This window comes from Rattus norvegicus, chromosome 18 (assembly GCF_021556685.1).
Source record: "Rattus norvegicus strain SHRSP/BbbUtx chromosome 18, alternate assembly SHRSP_T2T, whole genome shotgun sequence".
NCBI classification, from domain to species: Eukaryota; Metazoa; Chordata; class Mammalia; order Rodentia; family Muridae; genus Rattus; species Rattus norvegicus.
The window spans coordinates 30,665,011-30,691,914 of record NC_141551.1 but is presented as its reverse complement, the minus strand read 5'-3'; the positions used below and the strand labels follow the sequence as shown (position 1 = coordinate 30,691,914).

Sequence of the window (26,904 nt, the reverse complement as noted above, 5' to 3'; positions counted from 1 at the left end):
GAGCCTTCTGTCTCTACCTCCTTACAACCCAGACTGCAGACTTAGGCCACCACGCCTGGTTTATGTGCTGCTGGGAATAGAACTGGGTTACATCCACAGCCCTTAGAATTTTTTCTGAACCTTAAGTTTTGAGTCCAGCTTTACCCAAAAGGCTGATGGGACAAAGAGAACCTAAAGAGACTCCACCTTCCTCTCCTTTACTCCTTCTAGGATATTTCAGTCAAATAAAACCAGGCGGCTGGGTGCTGAGATCTGCCTTAGATCCTGAGAGGCACCGTGAGTGCCCCGCCCTGCTTCCCCGACAGCTGCTAGCCCTTGTCTATCAAAATAAATTCCAAATCCTTTGTCACATCGAGACAGACTCCCAGAACAGCAGCACACGCCTGGCGAGGCTGAAGGACAGACAGCAAGGGCACAGCCACCTCAAAGGAAACAGACTACTGAGGGTACCAGGGACTGTTTTCATGGAAGAACATGACCACAGAGTCCCTGACATGTCACTCAAACCTGACCTCCATGTCACCTCCCTCCTTCCCTGCCCAGCCCAGTATACTCTATGCTCCCCCACCCCACCTCTCAGGGATACATGCATCTCCTGAGCTACCGTCTACTTCACTTCTTCACTTCCCTACCTCCAAAGAACACTATGCTAGCTGCTACTGCCTTTGAAGACATGTTGCATATGATCTTTAAAAAAAAAAAAAAAAAAAGGTAACCAAACAGAAACGTATACCTTGAACAAATCTTTCCAACAGATGGGACTTAAGGCATTTATTATCCTCCTCTGGTCTGGGACTTTTCATGTACTCTGCTAGCAGTGGGCCAAGCTGGGAGCTGTTTGATGGTACCTCTCTGACCAATTACATACTAATTAAAAGACCACGGTGCTTGGGGAGGTAGCAGCTTTGCATGTGGACTTTAATTACTGGGTCCTAGTTTTGCCAAGAAAACACAAAAGGCTTTTTCTGGCTGGATGCTGAGGTGTGGAGGGAACACATGGCTTGCAGGGGAGGGGAGGGCCGGAGTGTAATCCAGAGCAGGAAGCCCAGCAGACACTGTCCTCCACCCCCCAGCTCCCCACCCCCACCCTGAGCTCTCCTGCAAGGCCTGTGGATCAGCCTTACCCTAAGTCCAGTGTCTCCGGAACACAGGGCACGCATTCTCAGTAGACTTGGCTCAGCTCTCCTGGACTCCACACACCCCTGGGCCTTCTCTGGATTGGCCTTTTTTTTTTTCCAGTCCCATGGCCTTCTCTTGATTTGGACCCCAAACCTTTGTCTCTCTCTTACCTACAGGTCGCATAGAGCCTTGGGTGAGAGTAGGGTTCCAGAATTCGTTTTTGGCTACCCAGAACCCGTTCCTCTGCCTCTCATCTAGTTAAGCCAGTGTGCAAAGCTGAGGCAGGGCTGTCCCTCCAAAGCAGGAGCACATGACCTGGGCATGACCGATGTGCACACGTAAGCCCTTCCTGCCCTACTGTTTGTTTCAAGGATGGGTACTTGACCCCAGGCACTATCCACTGCACACTTGGAGAGACACGTCATCTCTCCAAGTTAGGGCTAGAAGTACTGTACGCAACTGTCCTAAGAAAGAGCAGATCTGGGAAAGAGACCTCCTGGGGGACAGAACTGAGAAAGAAGGGAAGAAGCTACAACTAGGCAGTGGCCGTGATGGAGCAAACCATTCCTGAAGGAATCCACTCAGAACATTTTTAGGAACTGTGCGTTAATAACTTATTTTTGCACTGGCTCGAGTGGGCTTTCTACATATGAATAAAATCATCCTGTCTGGTACGAATATGACTGGAGGTAAGAAGCTGAAATGCGCAACCCTTCGAGGAACGCACTGAGACCACCTGAGGGGTCCTAGAGTTCCTGGCCACAGCCAAAGATTTCAGAGCTAGAAGAGTTGTTGGAGACAAAGACCAGGTCAGCTGTCTCGGCCAAGTGTTTCTTCACAGGTGTGCACGTGAGGGCCGGTAGAGGGAAGAGGTGACAGCAGCCCGGTGACAAATTCTTCCCTTCGCTGTCTGAGTCTCATGGACAGCTGGAGTTCCCTAAAGCCTGAACTAAACACTGCAGAGATCCCTGTCCAATGGTCAGCTAATAAAAGCATCTTCCCTTCTTATACAGCAGAAGCCTCTTCTGATCCCTTCCTGCATGGACGACCTCCACACCCTAAATCTCTCTTCCATCATCTTTGATACTCGCAGCATCCTGGTTCCTCCTGTTCATGAGTCTGCCCTTTCAGTTGCTCAAAACCCTTTCTTCTTGAGACTAAGTCACCTACAGACACTGAAGAACCCTACAGGACTCACATCTCCATCCTTTAACTTCATGCCATCTACTACCTGCCCAGCCTTCTCCAGCCTTTCTCTATTCTCACGAGCAATTGAAGTGCATTAAAGACAGCTACAATTTTTTTTTTTTTGGTTCTTTTTTTTTCGGAGCTGGGGACCGAACCCAGGGCCTTGCGCTTCCTAGGTAAGCGCTCTACCACTGAGCTAAATCCCCAGCCCCTACAATTTTTTTTAACTCTGCCCACAACACACACACACACACACACACACACACACACACACACACACACCTCTGAAATCAATTTTTTATAACTTAGTAATCTTTATCTGGTTAAACATGTATTTCTTCCTGTGGTTAGATCTCAGTTGCCTGAAATATCTTTACATACTTTATAGAGACAGGGTCTTGGACTGGCTTCCAACTCCTAGGTACAAGCAATGTTGCTTTGGCCTCCCAAATGGCTGGAATGCACCACCAAGCCTAAGGCACCTGACACATTTTCAAAAGGCTCGGGGTGGTCGTAGAAGTACGTCTAATTGTCTACTGCCTGCAGACTCCTTAAATGACACGATCAGTTATTTTTGCTTCCTGTGACTAAATTCCCCTATTTCCAGGACAGATTAATGCCATTTGCCAGCATTTAGCGTTAGCCAAGATCTGGCAATGCACAGATGGAAAGCTTCATGCAAACATGAAACACGGGTGCTTCTCTCTACAGCCCAGCATGCAGTTGCAAGCCCTCAAGAAGGGCAACTATTATTTTTATATTCCTGTCAGAGTATTTCGTGAGTTTACAGTTGTCAGAGACAGAGCCGTGGGAGTCTGGATGAGAGTCACGAGCTCATTGGTTTTCTGGTCCAGGTGAGGGCATGTATTAGCATGTCGGACTGGAAAGTGGGGGTGGGGAGATAATTCAGACGCAAACAGGTGATACCTGCATCACCTGGAGCCTCCCTTTTATAGAAATGAGCAGTTTCTCATGGGTGTCATCTGATCGGCAGTGTCTTCTATTACTAGAAGTTTTTCTGGGGCAAGAAACAGGACTTAGAAAAAACAAAAATGACCTGATAGGTTTGTATGATGGGTATAGACTCTTAGTATCATGATTAACATAACTGATTAGGCTATTTTCTCTATAAATCTTTCTTTTGAATAGTCAGCTTCAGAAGGACAACTTGCTGTGGACCAAGCTTCTCTACCATACTGGGGACCAACTTGTACCCGCTTTCACACTCCTCCATTGCTTCCCCTTTTTTTTTTTTCCTCTGCCAGCGTTGAACCTGCCCTGCTGAGCCTTTCTTTCCAAGGGCCTGAGGTCTGTCTTCCAGAGAGGATCTGTGACCCAACCCTGGAAAGTGTGGCTGTTCGCTCCCAGGGTGAGTATGTTACAGCTGTGAAACAGGACTAAGGAGAGAGTAGACGGAAGCCCGGATTCTCACTGCCCTCTCTGTCTGACGAAGCTGAGATCTTTGCTTCTTGAACATGCCTGGAGTCGTATGTGAGAAGACCATGTGATGCTCACGGCCCATTCAGAAACGGTAGCAACCCGTCAAGCGCATGTGCTCCACTGCATGGTTCTGTCACTCGGCCAATTTTGCAATTCTATCTTTCAGACAATCGTCGTCATAGCTTTGACCTCTGACCCCGCTTTCTGAATGCCCGGAACTACGAAGCAGGTTTTCTCTACCACAGAAAATTTCAATCTGTTATCTGTGGGCCACCTGTAGCAGACTTTCTGGGGTGCCTGTTAGAAAGGAAAGTTCCCGGACCTGCCCCAGAGAGCCTGAAGCAGTAACACTGGAGCCTGCAGTGTCATCTCAGTGGCTGTGAAAGACACAAAAAACACAAGGGACACTTCCAAATTTTGTCTGTGTGCCCCAGGTCTAGAAAGCGTGGTGGCAGAAGGGGGTCTATCTTCCTCTTTATGCCTCATCTATGATGTGGCAATCCCAGTGCCCCACGGAGGCTCTTTTCCTTTTACCTCTGAGTTTCCCAGACAGCCTCCCCTTTGGCCTTTTCCCTGAAATAAAACTAGGAACCCAGCTGCATGGTCAGCGGTGGTGCAGTACATTATACAATACACAAAGTGCACACTCGAATTCTACCAGAGATAAGATCCAGTGAGCCTTCACGGGGACAGAACCAGGCTGTGCCTGGATTCTCAACCCTACTAAGGCTACAGCTACAACAAGACAACAGGCCCAGTAAATTCCACACAAGCAAAGATGGTGCCTACCTCCGTGAAAACCCGGGCTCAATGAGACACACGTTAGCGGGAATGGACAGTTCACTCCCATTCATTTTCTCCTTTTCTGCCACCCCACATCTGAGCTGCTCAACTTAATCTTCTGACTTGATAAACATTCCCACTACTATCTGAGCTTTTACTCTCTCTTCTGCGTGACTTTAGGCAACATCCATGTGGTTACGCTTGGGTTAGTTTCTCTTTTGCATCGTTGTTCTCCCTGATTGTAAGAGCACAGTTCGTTTCTCTGAGGCATGGTAGTCAGAACTGAACTCGCTAGCACTGGTCGTGAACTAGTTTCTTTCTTTCCCGACATTTTCTCCATTCAGTCTCTTTGCCGTTGCTGTGGTGCTGGCTGAATCTATTTATTCTCGTGTGTGTATTTAGTCTACATGTATGTCTGTGCTTCATGACCATGCCAGTATCTATGGTGTTCGGAAAAAGGTATCAGACCCCTAAGACTGGAGGAGTTAGAGAAAGCTGTGAGCTGTGTGCACATGCTGGGAATTGAACCTGGGTTCTCTGAAAGAGGAGCCAGCACCCCTAACCTCTGAGCCATCTCTCCAGCCCCTCATTCAGTCCCCTTGAAAGGGATTGGTCCCAGGAGCCCCTAAGGTCACCACAGCCTCCAGATGACCATGCTCCTGATGTAAAATGATGTGGTATTGGCGTGTGACCTGCATCCTCTTGTGCCCTGAATTTCTCACAATACCCAATATGAGGTAAACACTACTAAATCACTCTTCTGTCTTGTTTAAGGAATGGCAAGCAAAGAGTTGGTGTGTTTTCAGTCTAGATTTCATTTTTTCTGAATACTTTCCATCCACAGTTGGCTGAATCTGTGATTATGGGAGCCACAGATACAGAAGACCATACTATTTTTATCACCTACAGAAGCGCGGCCTAATCACTAAGTCTAGAATCAAAACTTCTGGTACTGGAACCCCTTCTCTACTGCTGATGGTGATTGTCCCTACAGTGCCTCTCTGGTACCACAAAAGGAACTGTCCCTATGTCCACACTCACAGATGACCTGAGTCAACCCACGAGGAGAGTGGATGGTCAGCTCACCACCCTGGACTCCTATTCCTCAACCAACCCTCTGCCTTCTGCAGGCTTAGCCTGGTGGGCCCCCGGCACACAGTTCTCCATCCATAGCCAACATTTCATTTCAGGATAACGCATGCCGTCTTCATGGCTGGCTCTCTTACGAGCGTTCCCGCCACATCAAGCTCAGAGCTCATTTCCCCAAAGACTGCCTCGGCAAACGTCACCCACACCATCTACCCTAAAGCCCTGCTTCACACTCTTTCTATCAGAAACATGTCTGGGAGCATCCCGGGAGGCTCACAGTCCCCACCACAGAATCTCCATGTGGGTCTTTCACAGTTGCTCCTTTGAAGCCTTCAAATCCCCCAGTGAACAGTTGTTTCTTCTTCGTAAGTCCGTGTGGACTCCGTCTCCTTCGGTCTTTGTCCTCCGCTTTCCAAGCCAACCGAGATCTGAGCCGAGGGACAAGGCTCCTTAATTGGCTCTGGCAGGCCACTTGTTTCATGCTGACATGCGTCGAGCTCCCCATTTTATCAGACTCCAGGCATCCTGTCATGGTTCTCTCCCTGGCCTAGATCCTTAGGTGCTGGTAACGGGCCCTGCCCCAAGCTCAGTGTAGCTTTTAATGTTAAGTTGGCTTTCCAGCTATCTTACTCTCTGGGCTGCACATCTGGAACCATTCACAATGTGGTGGTTGAAATTTCCACTAATTCAAATGGAATGCTAGGGGTGGAGGCCATTGGGAGGCCCTCGGCTTCCCTCGGTCCACTGCAAGAAAGTCATGTGTCAATAAACATCCTAGAAAGGGCTCACTAGGGCAAACCCTGAACTCAGGACACCGGAGAAGTCCGGCTCGGGATGCGGTGGCCCTGAGGTAAGGCTGTGAAAAAAGCTATGGAATAAACAGTGTCCCCTCAAACTTCCCCTTTTAAGGAGAGGACTACGTGGTTGGAGAGATGGCTCTGCAGTTGAGGGCACTTGCTCTTCCAGAGAATCAGAATTTGCTCCACATAATGTCAGTCAGGCCGCCCACAACTGCCTATAACTCCAGCTCCATGGGCATCTGTGCTCGTATGCCCGTACCCACATGCAAACACATGCATTCACATACACACATATACATAATTAAAAACAGTCAAAAGAATTATGTATATTTTAAATGATAGAAGGTATTTCCTCCTTCCCTCTTCACACCCCCCTCACAAAACCATGCATTATGAAGGCACCATGAGAAGGTAGCTGCTGTCTGCTAGCTGGGAAGAGGATCCTGACCAAAACCTAACCATGTTGGCATCACGACCTTGGTTACCTCAGCCCCCAGCTGTGGGGACCAAAGCTCTGTAGTCGACAGCCAGCCCCTGTTCTTTGATCACAGAACCCAAGCTTATGACACAGACAACAAGCTCCAACTTCCTTGCCTAGTTTACCTAGTTCATAGGTGCAAACTAGAATCCAGATGCATGACCCTCTTTTCTCGGCCACTGTGCCTAGGAAGAGTTTAGACATCAGGAAAGACTGAGGAAGAAGTACAAGCACATGAAAATGGTCCATCCTCCCGCCTTCCAGAAAACACAGACTGACTACGTTATATAATCATAAATATCTTCCATACAACATATTCACTTGTGTGTAAGTGCATGGACTAAAAACCAGGAAAGGTACACACTGAATGAGCTGTCACAGTCATCTCTGGAGTAGACCGGGAAAGAGGAGAGAAAAAGAGGCAAGGATGTTGATGAAGGGGGACTTTTGCTGACGTCAATGGTTTCAATGTGTTTGTCTATAAAAGGAAAACCACACAGTCTTGTGTTTATCTGCTGAACAAAGAAAGGACAGAGGCAGTATGTGGAGCATGGTGGCCTGGCTTTCCTGTTCCACGTGGCATCCTCCTCTCTGAGCCTTTTCTCTGGACAGGGGACTGGAAAGTTGAAGGTTCATGACTGTCCCATGAGTGTCTTAGCTCTAGTAGTCGGTGCCATACTCATCCCATGGTAAGTGTGACTTAGACACACGTGTCTTGGTCAGGTTTTGGGTGTTTGTTTTTATTTATTTATCTTATTCGTTTATTGGGTCAACGTGAAATAAGCTAGAGTCATTTGAGAAGGGAGTTCCTCCTCAACTTCGAAACACGCCAGTGTCTTGTGGGAAAGCCTGTGGTACACTTTTCTTGACTAGACATTGATGTGGGACAGCACAGCTCACTAGGGCAGACCTACCCTTGGACATGTGGTCCCAAATTGTATGGAGACAAAGCCAGGAAGCAACATCTGTCATGGCCCGTGCTTCAGTTCCTACCTCCAGGTTCCTGCCTAGAGTTCTTCTTGCCCTTTTGGTCATGATGATGTATCTGTCATGACTACAGAAACCTAACCAAGAAAGTGTAAAGGTGTCCATGAGGAAAGGAGATAGGGAGGAGCAAAGCTCATCAGGGAGATTCTGGGAGAGCCTGGCCAAGACACACCGCAAAGTCTCAGACAGGAGCATGTGCACAGATGTGGCACAAAGGGGAATCGAGTCTGTTTGGCTCCAAATAGACATGACTCACAGGACTCTTTTTTATTATTATTAAATTTGTTTATTTATTTATTCTCTTTATAAGCCAATATCAGCCCTCCCTCTTCTCCCAGTACCCCCTCATTCAAGTCCTCCCCCACTTCCCCCCTTCCTCTTCTCTTTAAGGGGAAGTCCCGCTCTGGGTATCAGACTCCACCCCCTCCCCAGCCCCACATCCCTGCACATCAAGTCACTGCAGGACCAGGCACATTCCCTCCCGCTGAGGCCAGACACGGTTGTCCATTAAGAGGTACAGGGTCCACAGGTGGGCAGGCAACGGGCTCAGGGACAGCCCTGCTCCAGTTGTTTGGGGGACCCACATGAAGAAAAAGCCGCTTACCTGACACAGACTGCTCTTCGGTTGGTGATTCAGTCTCTGAGAGCTCCCGAGGTCCCAGGTTAGCTGACTCGGTTGGATACTGTGGAGTCCCTGTGCTCTTCAGGTTCCTCAGTCTTTCTCCCAACTCTTCCATAAAACTTCCTGGGTTGCATCTAACGTTTGGGTGTGAGTCCCTGTATCTCTTTCCATTGGTTGCTAGGTGGAGCGTCTCTGAGAACGGCGATGCCAGGTTCCTGTCTGCAAGCACAGGGGAGTATCATTAACAGCGTCAGGGATTGGCTCTTGCCCATGGGACGGGTCTCAATTTGGGGCAGAAATAGGTTGGCCACTCCTCAGCCTGCTCCATCTTTGTCCCTGCACATCTCATAGGCAGGACACATGGCTCAGAGGACTCTTGTTGGCACCTGAAAAGCACGCCGGAGGCAGAAACTATGGTGCCAGCACCAAAGGAGATCATATTTTCTACAGAATATAGCCCTGTGCTCTCTGACCAACAAGACCCGTGAGATTCCCATGGAGACTCTGTCCCTCTACAACATGCAGGAGTGTTTAAGGGGCAAGCGTGTCCCAGTGTCACACCAAGCCTGGACCTGCTCCCATCACTTGGTAGAATAACTCACTTTTCTGATTCAATCTCTCTACCTGTAAAATAAAGATAGACCCATGATCCTCCACTCACCATCCCGGGAAAAGAGTTAAACAAAACCCACCTTAGTAGGAAGATAGCCAGGTACAGTCATGGGACCTCATGCACACAAAAAGTTATCATTCTAACTCCTAGAAACCAAATACTTCCACAAACACTACAGTCGATCTTGGGGTTCATGGACTGGGGTTCTACACAGCACAAACTAAAGGGAGCAGGCAGCCACCGTCCACCATGCCCCTCACTCTCCAGGTCTGCATGAAGCCCTCATTGCTGTGTTGTTGGGGAAAGGTTTTATACATTTCATTAAAGGCCTAATTACTTAACTTTAACTAAACTAGTTTAGTTCCTGGGTTCAACTCAGTTAGCCAGAGGGACTGAGATTCTCCTGGCAAGCAAGCAAGGAAGGAGGGCCAGGGAGGACTGGCCACAGACGGACCCAGAGACAGACTGACAAACTCCATCAGCTGGCAGATTCCCCAGTGGCACTTCCCTTCCTTTCCTGTGCATCCCCTTTCAGATGGCTGGGCACAGCCACTGGGATGGGAGACCTGGGCACATCTCAATCATTTCCCTATAGATGTCAGCCTCACTTCCCCATCCCACCCCACAGTCACCCAAGCCTCTGTGTAAGACAGCTCTTCACCTATGCAATCTCCCATGGCTTCACCTCTCTAGCTGAGTCCTAACTGAGATACACTTCTCACCAAGGTTAACTTGGGAGCAAAACAAAGCTACTTCCTCTTTTCCACATTAACACTGTTAAGTCTCTAAGAGCTGATGCAAACAGAATAGAGCTGCTTCTCGGTATCTGTAATACTTCTAACTTACAAAGTCACTGTAAACTCTGGACTAGTGACTCCAGCATCACTGCTTCTGGGGGAAACTGTATTCATTCATTCATTCATTCATTCATTCATGTATACATACATGCACTCATCCTAGGAAAATACTCTAGCACTGACCTACATCCTAGTATGCCTCTTCTAGGAGAAACATGAGTTAGGTCCTGTTTAATCGTGGGTGGAATAAGCCTCTACAATGGTGGGATGGGCCCTACCTCATAAGGTAGGAGTGATATTCTAGTACAAGTAGCCGTAAAAGTAAAATATTGGTAGTGATAGAATCAGAAGGCTTGGAATAGGGTTTCTGAAACATTTACAGTGTGTCAGGCACAATTACAAATACTGGGTGCTTTACCATTTTTATACCAAATACACGACAAAGCTATAGAAGAAACAATGGAAATGAATGGCATTCTCCCAGGGTGCCAACTGCCTCAGTCTGCCCAACACTGATGAGTTTCCCAGTCATCCCAACATGCAGTGTTAAACTTAGGAAATCTGCAAGAAACCCCAGTAGCCAGTCAGTCATCTCAGGCTGGTCACGCCAACTTGGGCCCAAATTCTAGTTTGTCCATCCAGGAAGAGTCACAGTGTCTTTGAACTTCAGTTTCCCCATTTAAAGACAAGTTTAGCAGCAGCAGAATCCCCCTCCAAGGGTGTGGTGGGGGAATCAGAAACATAAAGCCCTTGATACATCCTAGCTATGCAACAAGACAGTAAAAAATGTCAGAAATGTACTCTCCCCAGAGAACGCGAGTGCCCCTACATCATAGCAAATGGTTGAGTGGAGATTTTGGATCAGGACTGCAGCTGTGGGATGACAGAAGAGAAGCAACGAAACGAGAGTCCAGTAAACTGGACAAGGCACTTGGGAGATGGAGACAGACGGATCAGGAGTTCAAGGCCAGCCTCAGCTAAATGAAGAGTGTAAAGTCAGCTTGGACTGCACGGCACTCTGCCTCAAACAACAATAAAAGTTATATCAGCTTCCAGCCACAAAAGACAACACAAAATTTAAAAAAACAAGTGTTTATGGACATTAGGTAAGTCTTTAGACAAAGCACAAGACAAGGGACTCCCTGAGGAAAAAATAATCCCGGCTGCAACCACCCTCTGGATGGACAGAGCGAATGCTTACAGACTTCCCATGAGTCTAGAGCTATCCAGTCCTGATCGGAAATCTCCACTCTACCATTTGCTATGATGTGGGGGCACTCACGTTCTCTGGGGAGCACCCAACAACCTGTCCAGAGATGGGGTCCAGGGCCACTGCAGGGATGAATGAATAAACAGGTCAATCTAGGAGCTTGCTGGGGAAAGAGTGGTTCATGTTCCACCCAACCAGATTAGAATGACTTCCTAACACAGACAGCTTTGGGTACGGTCCTTCAGAGCAGGCCTTTCCTACTGAGCCCAAATTAGCTCAGGCGAGATATTGGCAAACCGCTCCTTTAATACTAAGTATTTCCGGCTGTGGGTCACAGGGTCACTTCTGCAATGCCCCAGAGCTCTATTGCCAGAGCATTAAAGCAGCCACAGACAAGATGTCAACAGACAGCCATGGTGTGTCCCAATAAAACTTTATTTCCCAATACAGGCAGCTGGACTGTGGGGCATAGTGCAGCAACCTCTGGTTTAGATAAACACTATTCTAGACTCATCCTAGCTGTGCTGAAAAGCAGACTCCGAGGGATCAAGCTAGTTACAAGGAACTCTGCATCCCACACCAAGTTCAAACAGTAACTAGAGAGATGCAAAAGCCAGCATGCTACAATACAGAGCTCATAACATCCACATCCAGAGCTGTCGGAACTGCAAAGAAGAAGGAAAATACAGCCCATAATGAGGGTAAAAGCAGTCAAAAGGAGCAGACCCAGAAAGGCCACCGATGACAGAATGAGCACACAGACACCAAAGAGGAACGATAACGCTGTGCTCCATAGAGAAAGGAGAACAGAGCATCATGGGGAAGAGAATGTGGAGTGGGAAAGGTTACCTCTGCAAAGAAAATAAAACAAATGGGTTAAGCCTCAGAGTCAATTAGAAAAAAAGGCTTCAGAGAATTTAAAATCACAGTTATGGAATTAGCAAGATGGCTTAGTGGGTAAAGGCATTTGCTGCCAAATCCAATGGTCTGAGTTCAATCCCTAGGACCCACATGGTCAAAGCGGAGAACTGACTCTCTTCTGGCTTACACAAATACACACACACACACACACACATACACACACACACACACACACACACACAGAGGAATGCACACAGAGAGAGAAGAATGCACACACAGAGATGAATGCACCCACACAGAGAGAGAAGGATGCACACACACACAGAGGAATGCACACACAAATAATAAATACATGCGATAGAGACCATCAGCGATGAATTATTGATGGTGAAGAAATGCAAAGGAAGCAGAGTATCATCAGTAAATGGGGCGTCCATGAGCAAGCAGATGCACTTCCAACAAGAACGTGAGGGAAAGGCGGACAGGAAGTGGTGGAAGAAAATATATACAAAGAGACAACAGCCAAAATTTTCCAAATTTGGTGAAAAGGAAAGCCCGTAGAGGCAACAGGCTAGACAAACCTCAAGCAGAATAAATGTGAAGAGGGCCAGCGAGATGGCTCAGCAGGGAAAGGCACTTGCTGCTAAGCCTGATGACCTGAGTTCAATCCCGGGGGCCCACATGGTGGAGGAAAAAAAGAATTCCTAAAAGTTATACACACACACAGACACACACACACACACACAGACACACACACACACACACACACACACACAGTTTTTGGTTTTTGGTTTTGGTTTTTGGTTTTGTTTTTTTGTTGTTGTTGTTGTTGTGTTTTTTTTGTTTTTTTTTTTTTGTTTTTTGTTTTTTTGCATTTTGTTTTGGGATATTTTTAAAGACAGGATCTTTCTGTGTAATCCTGGCTGTCCTGTCCTGGAACTCACTAGGTAGACCAGGCTAGTATTTTCTTTTTTTCTTTTTTTAAACACAAGGGTGGGGAGATGGCTCACTGATTGCTCTTACAGAGGACCCAGGTTCGACTCCCAACAATGACAGCTCCCAACTGTCTCTACCTCCACTTCTGCCTTCTGCCTGTACATATACGCATGGTACACAGACATTCATGTAGGCCAACACCCATATATAACAAAAACAAAACAAAACAAAAACTCTCAGGGTTCAGGCTTTGTCACAAAACTCCAGCAATAGTATTGTGAGGACGAATGTTATATTTTAAGTTTAAATTGCTGTGCTTAGCAGAGCTATAAACAAAAATGCCTCTAACCTAGAAGCCCTACTTGCCTATGAACAGTGGTCCTCCTGGAATGTTGAGGGCTGTTTATGAAAGGTAACAAGCCATGTGTCTTCAAACATCGGCAAACAAGCTTGGTGGCCTCAACTGCACAAGATGTGCTTAATCTTGCATAGGGAGGAGTTACATCAGGATGTATGCTTGCCCCCACTGGAGAAGCCAGGAAGGATGGAGCCTTGCGAGAAGTCCCTGACTAATATAAGTTGATTCCATACTCTGGGGATCCGGGTATGGACCTGGCCAGTGTCCCCTGTTCTGGCCAGAAATTAATAAAGTTTGCTTTAAATTTGACTCAAAAATCGTGGTAGTGTCTTATTCTCACCAGGTGGGATTAGCGGTACCACCATGACTGGCTGAGGAGAAAGAAATAGCTGAGGACATGTCTTTGATAAAAAGAGATGTCTACACAGCATACACGATAGCACAGTGACTAGAGATCCCACCATCTGGCATAACAAGGATGAAGCTGGAGGCAATTATGTTAAATGAAGTAAAAGAAAATACAAAGGGGTGAACAATGCATTAACCCTAGCTGTATGTAAAATCCAGGCAGCAAAGAAGCCAACAGCAGGGGAAGGAAGAAGAAAGATGTAGGTTAGAAAAAGCCAAGGGGTGAGTGCATGGTATGAACAGGTCTGGCGATCTAAAGTACATTCTGAGATTACAAGTAATGAGACTGGACTACATTCAGGGAGCCTGCTGAATGGACTACAGCTTATCTTAACTTTAAAATTGGAAAACCAGATATGATGAGTATCTTGGTTTTTAGCTATTTTATCAATTGTGGTTAGTCTTGTATCATCATCATTGTCATTGTCTTTTTCATCATCATCATCATCATCATCATCATCATCATCTTAAGTTAATATTATCATAGTATCTTTCTATGTAGACAAGGTTGACCTTGAACTCACAGAGTTCTGCCTGCCTCTGTCTCTGTAGCACTGGGACCGAAGGCATGGATTACCAAGCCCAGATAAATGTCAGTTTGCTATGACCTAAAAAGAAAACTTCCTTTTGGGAATTTCCCAGATCAGATGGAGATGTAGGACTGTCCTGATGGCTAGCTGATGGAGGACCTCACCTACTGTGATCCTAAACTGTGTAAGAAAGCTACGGAAAGACAGGCATACGGGAAGACAGCTAACGAGCATCCTCCTCCACGGTTCTTGATGCACTTACTGCTTTAGTTATGTAGTGAGCTCCTTAGTCAGAGGTCATGCTGAGTGAAACAGGGGATAGGGCAACCTTCAAATTCGTCACTGACTTCCCTCAATGATGGAATTAGAAGATGAAATAAACCCTTTCTTTTCCTACATTGCTTTTGGCCATCATGTTTTATCACAGCATCAAGAATGGAACTATGGCCAGGTGGTGGTGGTGCATGCCTTTAATCCCAGCACTCTGGAGGTAAAGACAGGCAGATCTCTGTGAGGTGCATAGTGAGTTCCAGGGCAGCCAGAGTTACACAGTGAGACCCTGTCTCAGAAAATTAAAAAATCAAATTTAAAAAGGTATATGCAAAATAGTAACTCTCAGAACTCAACTGTAGAAAGAAATCGAAGACATAAAGTAGATAAAAGAAATGTCTCATCTGCTGGGCATGGTGGCGCACACTGTTAGTCCCAGCACAGGAGGTAGAGTCTGCACGTCTGAGTTCAAGACTCCCTAGTCTACAGAGTAAGTTCCAGGATAGCCAGAGGACTACACAGAAAAATCCTGTCTCAAAAAACCATAAAGAGACAGGCAGGCAGGCAGGCAGGCAGGCAGGCAGGCAGGCAGGCAGGCAGGCAGACAGAGTTATCATTTCCTCAAAAAGTAGCTATGGTGCTATAAAAATGGCTCAGGGGTTCAGAAAACCAGAGTTCAAGTCTTGGCATCTCAAAACCGTTTGCTAATAACTCCAGCTCCAAGAGATCGGACACTCTCTTCTGGCCTCCACAAACAACGGCGCACACGTGCACATATACTTAGACAAATAATACGATTTCTAAGAATCACTTTTATTTTATGTGTATGGGTGTTTTTTCACGCATGTATGTCTGTGTACCATGGACATGGCCAGTAACCCACAGAGGGTAGAAAATGTTGTTGGAGCTTCTGGAACTGGAATTACAGACAAGTTGTAAGCTATCATTTGGGTACCAGGGACCAAATCTGGTTCTCAGCAAGAGCAGTAAGTGCTCTTAACCCCTGAACCATCTCTCCAACCCCAATAAAAAAGACTATTATAATAATAAATCTTTCTTCTTTTTTTCAAATTTTTTTTTGAGACAAGGTTTCTCTGTGTAGCCTTGGCTATCCTAGAATTCACTCTGTAGGTCAGGCTGGCCTCAAACTCACAGAAATCCTCCTGCCTCTGCCACCCCAGTGCTGAGATTGAAGGAATGGGATGTGCCACCATTGCTAATAAAGCTTTTTTATAGAAAGAGGAGGAGAAAGAAGGGGGAGAGGGAGGAGGAGGAAGAGGAGAGAAGAAGAAGGAGGAGGAGAAGAAGAGAAAGGAGGAGGAGGAGGAGAGGAAGAAGAGGAAGAGGAAGAAGGAGAAGAGGAAGGAGGAGAAGAGGAAGAAGAGGAAGAGGAAGAAGAGGAAGAGGAAGAGGAAGAAGGAGAAGAAGAGGAAGGAGGAGGAGGAGAGGAAGAAGAGGAAGAGGAAGGAGGAGGAGGAGGAAGGAGAAGAAAGAAGAAGAAGAAGGAGGAGGAGGAAGAGGAGGAGGAGGAGGAGGAGGAGGAGGAGGAGGAGGAGGAGGAGGAGGAGGAGGAGAAGAAGCAGCCAGCAGCTGCAGCTACCACTGCTAACACCAAGCATGATTACTATGTCTGAAATCTCACTGTGTGGAACACTGAGGCAGGATGATCACCATTAATGTAATGCCAGCCTTGTATACAAGTTCCAGGCCAGATAGGACTGCATGACGAAACCTCAAAAATAAGGTGTTACAACAAAGAAACTACACACGCAGCAACATGGATGAAGACCATGACGTAGCAAGGGAATATTCAAACCCAAAGGCAGCATACAGGGAAAAATAATAAAGATCAGAGGAAAAATTAATAGAACAGAAACAACAGTATAGAGACTCAAGAAAACACTTCCATTGAAAAAAATAAACTAGATTAACGAACTTTTGGTCAAGTTTAGCAAAGCATCGTGTTAAGTGAAAGAAGTCAAAACTACCTACTGTGTGATTTAATTTACATGCAATTCTTTAAAAGGCAGTACTAGTGATAATGATTTAAAAAAAAAAAAAACAGAAAAACAACCCAGTTGCTAAGAGGTAAGGGATTTGACAGGTGTTTGGGCTGGGGGGCTGAAGAAAGTGCTATGTTGTGACTGGGGTGTAGTTTAAAGGCTTCATGTAAGTCGGGTATGGTTAACATACCTGTACTCACAGAACTCCAGAAACAAAAGCATGAATGTTATGAGGTCAAGGCCAGTCTAGCATACACAAGAGCCTGTCCCAAAGCAAAGACTAAACTTTGGTCTAAACCCCACCGAACTATACACTTAAAACTGACTGTAGCTGGCACACTCCTTTAAGCCCAGCACTAAGAATGCAGAGGCAGATCTCTGTTAGCTCAAGGACAGAATGGTCTACACAGTGAGTTCCAGGACAGGCATGGCTAATGGCTACACAGAGAAACCCTGAGTTGAAAAACCACACACATACATACATACATACATACATACATACATACATACATACACACACACACACACACACACACATACAGAGAGAGAGAGAGAGAGAGAGAGAGAGAGAGAGAGAGAGAGAGAGAGAGATTGTAATGCTTTAAATTAGTATCACCAATAAAGCTGACCCCCAAAAAAGTATATACTAGGGCTGCTGGAGAGATGGCTCTGTTGTCAAAAGTGTACTACGTGCAGAGGACCCACATGTGGTTCCCAGGACAGGACCCACACCAGGCAGCTCACAATGACCTGTAAACTTCAGAACCAGGGATCTAACACCTTAGCCCCAGCATTACAGACATTTTAACATGGGTTCAGGTATCTGCACAAAGGCCTGAATGCTTGTATGGTAAGCACTTTACTGGCTAAGCCATGTCTACAGCTCATTTTTTCTCTTTTGAGACAGGATATCTGTTTTAGTTTCAAATTTTTACATTTGCACATGTGTGTGTGTGTGTGTTTATATGAGTGTGTGTGTCTGTGTGTGTGCCTGTGTGTGTCTGTGTGTGTGTAGATGCCCGTGTATGTGTGTACATTTTTAGGCCTGAGGTTGACTTCAGGTATCTTCCTCAAATCACTTTCCACCTCTGTGGACATCTGCTCTCACACACATATATCCACACACCTACACATAACTTTAAAAACTAAAATAGCAATCAATCAGCAATGAGGTCAAAGGACGTAGGAGACGCTCTTAGGGGACAACATCCCAACTTCTATATTTAACTCATCTCCTAAAATATTTATTTTTGGTTTACATTTTCTACTGTGTATAATATGCTCATACATTAGCATATGTATATTATTTATAAGTGAGTGCTCAGACAGTGAGATCTGTACTCATTTTCCCCCTGCTGAGAGAGAGCCATTTAAAGCCCTTGGAGACGTCTCAGGGTAAGCCTTTGGTGGTGCAGAAGCAGAAGCTGGAGAGGGAGAGCTACTGAGATGTGACTAAGGGGCAGGCTCTTTCAAGATAGAGAAGGGGAGGTAAAGCTTCAGTACTCTGGGCAAGAGGAAGGCTCTGGGCAAGGACTTGTCAGGGAGGGGGCAAAAGAAGGTGACTGTTTCTAGGGTGGGTCAATTTAGTAGAGAGAAAAGTAAAGAGTCGGAAAAGGAATTGAGAGAGAATAATGTGTCTGCAGCAGGAAATGGTCTGGGAGTCCCAGTGAAAACAGAGACAAAGTTACAAAGTTGTCATCTAGAGGGAGAGAGAGGGTGTGTGTGTGTGTGTGTGTGTGTGTGTGTGTGTGTCCAACGTCTAACATGTGGAGGCCGGAGTTTGATGTGGGATGACTTTCTCTACCTCTCTTCAGCTTATTTTTAAAGTCTCTCACTGAACATGGAGCTCAGGGGTTTAGCTAGCTGGCAAGCCTAGAGGATCTACCTGTCTCTGTTCCCTCAGCTCTGGGGTTACATGCATAAGCTGTCAGCTCTGCCCTGGCATGTGTGGCAGAAAATTGCACTTGGGTCTTAACGCTTGTGTGACAAGTACTTCCCCTGAGAAGCCAACCGTCCTGCCTGTCTCCCACTTTAGAGATGTGTGCTTCTGTTGTAGACTTTGTCATTTTCACACACACACACACACACACACACACACACACACACACACACACACTCACACACACACACACACACACTCACACACACACACACACATATGTGTAAGTGCACTTGTGTGCTTGTGCATGTGGAGGCTCAAAGTTGACATGAGATGTCTTCCTCAAATCGGTGACCACCTCTGTGTTCATCTTGTCTCAAATGCACACAATTTTCAAAAATAAAGTTTATCAAATTTAGCAATGCCACCAGGCAATTGTGGTTCATGCCTTTAATTCCAGTACTTGGGAGGCAGAAGCAGACACAGATCTCTGTGAATTCCAGGCTAGCCTGGTTTTACAGAGTAAGTTCTAGGATATCTAGGGATACACAGAGAAACCCTGTCTCAAAATAACAAAAACAATCAATCAGCAAAGCCCCTGCCTCCTTTGCGCTGGAATTACAGCTGAGCCAAACACCTATTCAGCCTTCACACAGGTTCTAAACTGATCTTTGGTCCTCACATTTGGTAAGCAAATGCCTTACCCACTGAGCCATCTCCCTGGCCCAAGACAAAGTTCTGCATTGTAGCCCAAGTTGGTCTAAAATTCACAATCTTCTTGCCTCAATCTTCAGAGTGTTGGGATGACAGACATGTGTTGACCTTTGGGACAACCAGAATGGCAAAGAGCATCTGGAACGACTTGATTCTTCCACATTAATGAGACAGCAGCTAAACCATTGTCTTTGTTATAGCAGAGCCTACCACACAATGGCATTCCTGACTCTCAGGTGCTCTGTGACAGCTCGCACTGAAGGAAATGTTCCCTAATGTTAACTCCGGCATCAAAAATGGAGCAAGAGGAAGGTGGTGAGGATTAAGTGGACACCAGAAAACTAGTATCAGGCTCCTCAGTAATAGACTAAAACTTCCATATTGTCGTCGAAGCTAATTTTGGCCCCAGTGGTCAGCACTAACCTGGGTGTGGTAACTGTGTGGGTAGGACCACCAGCAAGCACGGAAGTGAGTCTGGTGAATCAGGTTGAGGCCTGACTCACCCAGAACCATGGGAATGGTGACTCCGGGTCCAGTGGCCTCAGCACTGAGTAGAACCAAGGCCTTCAGGGACATCATTAGTGGTTGTGAATGCTTACCCAGCATTCCTCACAGGATGGCTGCCAGGCCTGCCCACATGCCACTTGGGTAATTATGTCCAACTTACCCTCCTGAGGATTCAGAGAGCTAGCAGGGGACTTCCGGACTTGAAGGCAACAGCAGGGCCTTCAAGATACACTTCCTCCAAAGTGAGTTCAAACCCTTTCTCTCTTTGCTATTTTGTGCAGAACTCAGCGAGGTTGAGAGAAGGGCCAGCTGCAGACCGCTTTTTCAGTCCCTCACTGTAAAGCAGCTTCACCTGGGGAGATTCGGGCAGCCTCTGTGGCAACTCTCTGCTCTCCCCCTAAGTAACAGCAACTCTACCTGTCCTTCAAGGGTGTAAACTCTGCCCCAGCCTGAGGAGAACTCTGCCATATCTCTCAGCCAACATGGCTGTGTCATCAATGGTGCGTGACGTGAAAAGTAAAGACCCAATACTGAGAGCTCTGTGAAACCAGAAAAAGAGACTCCCCCATCTCTGTTCATGTCATTGAGAGCACAGAATACAGGCCAAAAGTGGCTAGCATGTTTTCCCTCTAGAGATGAAACCAAGTGACCCGTTTGCTAAAATGCCGTGAGTTCTGAGGAACATCACGGCTTCTGACTCCCGCGTCAAACCTGCATGTTGTAAGTTCTCTCACGTGGAACAAGGCGATATATTTCAAAGGTCAAGAACACAAACCGAGCTGCCCGGCTAGTAGTATTTCGGCCTTCTGTGGCCCCACCTTCTTTCCCTACGAAACGGAGCCGCTGCAGGGTCCACCTCACACATCCTCCAGCAGGTTAGTGAACTGAATATGGAAGAACATAAACTTTAGCATGAATATGAAGAATTGGTGATCATTGCTCCCAGTTGTCAACGACAAAAGAAAGCCTGGATGAGGGATGAGGATACGTGAGAGAGCACATACTTAGTATTATGTAAAACCCTGCAGTTCACAGTACAACAAACTTAATTAACTAATTAAGGCAAGGAAACCAAGCCATAGAGATGCCTTGTCTGCGGTGGTACAATGGATAGGAGATGGAGTAAGGCTTAGACTCTTGGCTGTTTCTAGCTCCAGAGACTTTCTTGATCCTCAAACACAGCATCCTCCATATTTAACACCCTAGAGGGCAATGTATATGGAAAGAAGAAAGCTGAAAACAAAAAATAGGCAAGCTCAAGAATGGGGAGAATAGGAACTGCATACACGCCTTTCACCCAATACATCAGTGAAGCCAAAGTCAAATCTGGTTTTCAATACTTAATCAAGAAAATTCCTTCCGTCTTAAGGCAGTTTGAACCAGGGTGAGTCTCTTATACTTAAAATCTTCTGCAGACTTGCCCAGTGTAACAATCTAACTCTCTTCTCCCATACTGCCCTTAGTACTCGGGCCTGACTAAGCCAAGGACAGCCATGTGAGACTCAGCTCCAAGACTCTGCAAAGAAAGTCATTTTTCAGATCACTTGTTCTCACCCCTCAAACACCTTCTACATTACCAGACACTGTGTTAACATATTGAGTGGGTTAAACACAAGGCTGCATGGAAATAACTAGAAGGTTCCCCCTGGCATAGCAGTGAGGGACACCTGCAGTCCGGAGCAGAACCCCAGTTCTCCAGGTCACCAGAAGTCTCTGGTATCTGGGCCAGTCTTTCCCAAACTCTGCATATCGGTTGCTGCAGCTGGACTCTGGCTTGTCTTCAAATGGAAGAGGTGATGGGGAATTTCTGCACAGGTTAAATTATTCATGTCCATTGAACTACATAAGCAGCATTCGATCTCTGTCTCTGGACACAGTCTTTGCCCAGATCAAAATATTCGATCGAGGTCCAAACAGGAAATGCAGATATAAAATGCATGACTTAATATACCGGGGGCGAAGCCCTGGGCCAACAAGGTGGCTTCTTTCCTCTTCTGCATCTAATCTACTCCTACTCACAGAGAGAGGGGGTGGGGGTGGGTTGCTGGGGTACTTTTGATTTTTTTTCTTAACATCACAAGTATCGTAGAAAATATACAATGAAAACCCCAATGATTCCTCGGAGAATTTGCTCCCCTCCCTCATCTTCTTTGATTCCCCTGCCTCCTCTCCACATCCTTTGAACTTCTAAAGAGACACTTTGAAGGCATGACAGAAAGCAGTTTTTCATTCACGCTCCTCTTTGATGCTCTTGCTAGTCATCGGAACTGTAGAGTCCACAGGATGTCAGCGGGGAGAGCTGAAAGTCAATACTGACGACAAAAGGCCAAGGGAGAGTCTGGACAGTTTTGGTCAATGGAACAGAAAGTTGAAGGAGGATGCACGGAGGACCTGAGGGATGCAGGCAGAATTTCTGGCCGCTCCCACGTGTCTCATCTTCATAGTGGCAACTCCTAAGACAGGCTGACGATGCAGAAGTCCAGGGGCAGTGCACAGCCCGCAGAGGCTTTGATGAGACACTTCCTCCTGCTCTGACCTTCAACCCCAGAGCTCTTTGTCCATCCTAAGATTTTGGCCATAACCCATCTGCTACTTGGGAGAAAACACCGGGGGTTTGGATGTTTCCACCTTCTTCTAGGTTCCCCAGTGACTGATTCATTCAGTTCTGTGTTAACTCGATACTTGGGGGGTGGGGGTGGGGAGGACACTGGGTGTGCTGAGGAGTGAGTGAGGCAGGCGCTGAATAAATTATTGGAAACAAAGGCTTTTATAGATGACTCTCAGGAAGCCTAAAGCCTTCAAAGCAGCAACCCTAGTCTGGCCTAGGATTAGGGGTACAGTGAGAGCCAACTGAACTATGCAAACCCAGCAGGAAAACGCATCCGTTCATCTGAGATGCTGGAGGTACTGAGCACTGTTGTGAGCATCAAGGATGGAGAGAAAGAACTTCATCCAACCACACATAGCAACTGCAGAAGATTCTGCTACTCCAGCGATTCTGATGTCAGCGCGGGGGGTGGGGGGCAAAAGAACTCATCTGCTTACAAATATTTACTGAGCCCTAGTCCTAAACCCTGGGAGGGTAGATGAGTAAAAATAAATGAACTATGTGCCCCTGTGCCAAGAATTAAGAGGTCAAATGTAAAGCAGTCCTACTTGCTATGTATAACTATAAACTGAAACATATGTCTTGAAGGAAATTATGAAAACATATAATAACCCAAGCACAACACCATTTGCATATGGACAACAAGGGGGCATGTTTAAGCTCAGACCAGAAGCAGAGCGAAAAGTCACAGTAGGAACTGCGTGATATGTATAGGGGGTAGGGCGGGTGGGGGGAGCTTTGTATACAAAAGAAACAGCATAGAAAACTACAGTTTAAGGTGAGGCAGGTCGAGGGGTCAGTAGCATAAGCAGAGAGTCCATTAGACACAAAGACACAAAGTACAAATAACGTACTAAGCTCCCATGACACCCAGATACAGTTCTGAGAACACGGCAGTGACCTTAGCACACAAATCCCCAGGCCCCCTGGAGTATATGCTCCAGACATTAACCTAGTTGGGAAACGGATACCAGCTGAGCCACCAGCTCAGGCTGAGCCACCAGCAGCTCGAACTACAAAGGTACAGCAAGGGCATGGATGGTGCCACTTCATACTTTCATTGGACAGTCCAAAGCACAACCCTGCAAAGTTAAAAAGAAGAACTGTCATCCCCTATCTCCCCAGATGTATGCTCGATAGATACCACCCACGGAAATATAGCAGATGATGGGTAAACTGAGTCAGTCTAGGAACTCCACCCCCGAGGCCTGGAATCCTGCCTCACCAGGGCAAGGCCTGGAAGGCCTATGAGCAAGTGGAAGCTCTGAAGATCATGGCAGCATACTGTTTGGAGTATGGGGTTTTTAAGTCGAGTAACTTGGCTCTCTTCTCCCAGCCTTGCTCCACTCGAATTGGACCCGGCACACAGCCTTGGTGTTCCACACTCCTTGGCTGATATAACGTGGTGACTAGAACCTTCATCTCAGAGAAGCCATCAGGACTAGAAGGTGAGGGCACCCAGGGAATACAAGTTAGCATCCACTGCTCTGACTGATATAGTCTATCCCGACTGGAGGCGCCTGCTTTAATGTAATTTTCATAAATCACACAATTACGAGTCGGACAATTGAGTACCATTCACAACCCTCTCCCCCTTTATTCATCCATTGCCAGGGAAGCCAAGGCATAGTTCAGCATCCACCCGGCATAACCCCGGCACTTCAAAGTCCTGAATGCTCATTTCTGAGAACAGTGGAGCAACCACAGGAAGCATGCTGCAGCAGGGAACACTGGCTGTATGAGTCCCAGAGGACTCGCTCGGAAATATCTTCCATTCAGAAAGACTTTGCGAATTTTCCATTGCAAATATTTAATATCAAATTGGGTTCTCTCTTCCGCCTCTGCCAGTGGAGTGCTCAAAATAATTTTAATATTAGCCTAAGCCAAGGAAAATTAGGAAAATAAATCTGAAACTTTTCCTCCCCCCCACCTCCTCTCTCTCTCTCTCTCTCTCTCTCTCTCTCTCGCTCTCGCTCTCGCTCTCGCTCTGTCTCTCTCTCTCTGTCTCTCCCATAGCATATCCCAACGCCAAAATTCAATGATGTGAAATCAGGAGGCAGCTGGAGAAGTCACTTATAAAACCAGAGGACATGGCTCCCAGGCTGGCTCTGCAATTTTCCCCTCAGCGTTCTAGGCTACCCCAGAGTTTTTGAGCTTCAGCTTCCTGCTCCTAAAAATAGGAAGTTTAGGCCAGGTGGCCCATGCCTTTAATCCCAGCCCAGTTCAGAGAGAGGCAGACCAATTTCTGAAGTTCCAGAGCAAGTTCCAGAGCAAGTTCCCGGATAGCCAGGACTACAAAGAGAAAGCCTGTCTTTAGTGGGGCAGGGGGAACACAAGCATTTACCCCACTGGCTGACTATGGAAACAAAACAACATAGTATCTACTGGAAAACCCTCAGCAGAGCATCAGTGCGATTACTCCTGCTAATGATATAGGTCATCAAGAAAAGGCCTTCACATAGCCCAAGGCCAAGAAGCAAACCAGCCTTCACCAGAGTGGGAGTAAGCTGGCTCCTCCCTTTCTCCTTCCTCTAGAGCTAAGATGGGAGGAAAGAAACGTATAAAATTGAATCTACCACAGACCAAACTGGAGAGGATCTAAACGGCATGTCCTTGCTTGTGTTTGTTTGTTTGTTTGTTTGTTTGTTTGTTTGTTTGTGTGTAGGGTTGTCTGTGCAGGTCAGAGGATAACTTGCAGAAATGGGCTCTCTCCTTCTACATTGTGGGTACCTAGGATCAAACTCAGGTCTTCTGACTTGGCAGCAATCACCTCTACCCACTTAGCCATCTCACCAGCCCTCTGAACTGCACTTAGAACTAACTGCCTTCTTTGTTCTTGAGGATCCAATCCAGTCAGAGTTGGATTGGCAGATCACAATCCCAGACTTCACTAGTAATTTGACAACTTCGCTATAGAGTTTGCTGCTCTTCCTTTTGTCATCTACGGACTGAGGACTGAGCAAGACTCCTGAAGCTTACAGCCTGGGAAGAAGATTAAACCACAATGTCACAGAGAGCAGTGAAAGAAACTGAGTGGGTGGTGAGACAAGGAGTGCCTTAGCACTCTCTCACGTGCTCCCTCCCTCTCCCCCTCTCCCCCTCTCCCCTTCTCTCTCTCCCTCCCTCCTTCCGCATGTGCCTGTGCGCTTGCACGTACACACGCCCCTGTGTGTGTGTGTGTGTGTGTGTGTGTGTGTGTGTGTGTGTGTGTGTGCGCCATGCACACAGGTTACTTACCCACGGAGTGAAAACCAGACTGGGCAAGGAAAGGATGGCCAAGGGTTTTCCCATCTAAGCCACCTCTATTCTTCCCTAACCTCACATGAATGTTATCGTGATACAGACTCCATGTACAACTCCAGAGACGCCCCTAACAATTACCAGAAACACATGGATTTTGCTAGAACCACCGAAAACTAAAAATAAGCATGGCAGCAATCAAGGTACAATCATGAGTACACAGTTCACACCAGGCCTGGAATGAATGCCTTTCTGGGGCCTTCACACAATCTCTGCTATGTAGAGATGAAGGTGTTATTATCATGGCTGCTTTTTCACTTACAGGAAACTTGGAGCTCAGAGAGGGCAAGCCCAGGCCTGCCTGGCTCATAGCAGGGGAGACAAATCTATGCTTGCCAGGGACATCTGCCCCCACCATATACAGCTTCGCTGCAGCTCTAGTGGGGACACAAGCCTTCCCTCATTCAGATGGCCCACGGACTGCTGAACTCAAGACAACTTTGTTTGCCATAAGACAATTTTTTAATGATTTATTTATTTTTATTTTATGTGCACTGGTGCTTTGTCTGTATGTATGTCTATGTGAGGGTGTCATTCCCTGGAGCTAGAGTTACAGAAAGTTGTGAGCTATCATGTAGATGCTGGGAATTGAACCTGGGTCCTTTGGAAGAGCAGCCAGTGCTCTTAACTGCTGAGTCATCTCTCCAGGCACAGCATAAGGCAATGTTTAAACAAGGATTTGGTGCTGACATTTAAAAATTTCAAGAGTTTACAGGCAAGGATTTGGCTCGATGACAAAGTACTTGCCTAGCTTAATTAAGCTCAATCCTAGCACTAAATAAAGAGGCCATAATCAAGATTTAATATACAAATCTGAACACTGATTTCTCTTTTTTAAAAGTATTACAGGAACCAATGAGATGGCTCAGTGGGTAAGGTCACTTGCTATCAAACTTATGACCTGAGTTCAATCCCCAAGACCCTCTTGGGAGAAGGAGAAAACTGACTCCTACAAGCTGTCCTCTGACTTTTACTTATGTACACCTCCATGCCCCTGAAATAAATAAATAAATAAATAAATAAATAAATAAATAAATAAATAAATAAATAAATATTTAAATATCATCAATTATTGGGCTAAGGATGTAATAACTCAGTTGGGAAAATGCTTGCTTGCCCAGCATGCACAGAGACCTGGATTCAATCCCCAGCACTGAATAAAATTGGGACTGATGATATACTCTTCTTTCTAATCCTAGAATTCAAGGCAGAAGTTGCAGTTCACGTCATACTCAGTTACATAGCTGGTTCAAGGCCACATGGGCTATATGAACCACATCTCACAAAAAGGGAGTAGAGAAGGAGAAAAGGTGATTGTGCTGGCTGTGATAATCTATGCCTAGACTCCCAGCCATTCAAGGAAGCTAAGTCTAGAAATGATCATTAGTCCAAGAGTTCAACATC

At 46.4% G+C, this 26,904-nt stretch overlaps 1 long non-coding RNA gene across 1 annotated transcript in view; it reads right to left on the bottom strand.

Annotated features, from left to right (window-relative positions):
• Positions 1-8,147: 8,147 nt before the first annotated feature.
• LOC147999745 (uncharacterized) overlaps positions 8,148-26,904 on the bottom strand; it is a 117,662-nt gene continuing 98,905 nt past the window's right edge. Inside the window, exon 9 of the long non-coding RNA XR_015642908.1 lies at positions 8,148-8,725. This is a non-coding gene — a long non-coding RNA (uncharacterized LOC147999745). The remainder of the gene's footprint in view (positions 8,726-26,904) is intronic.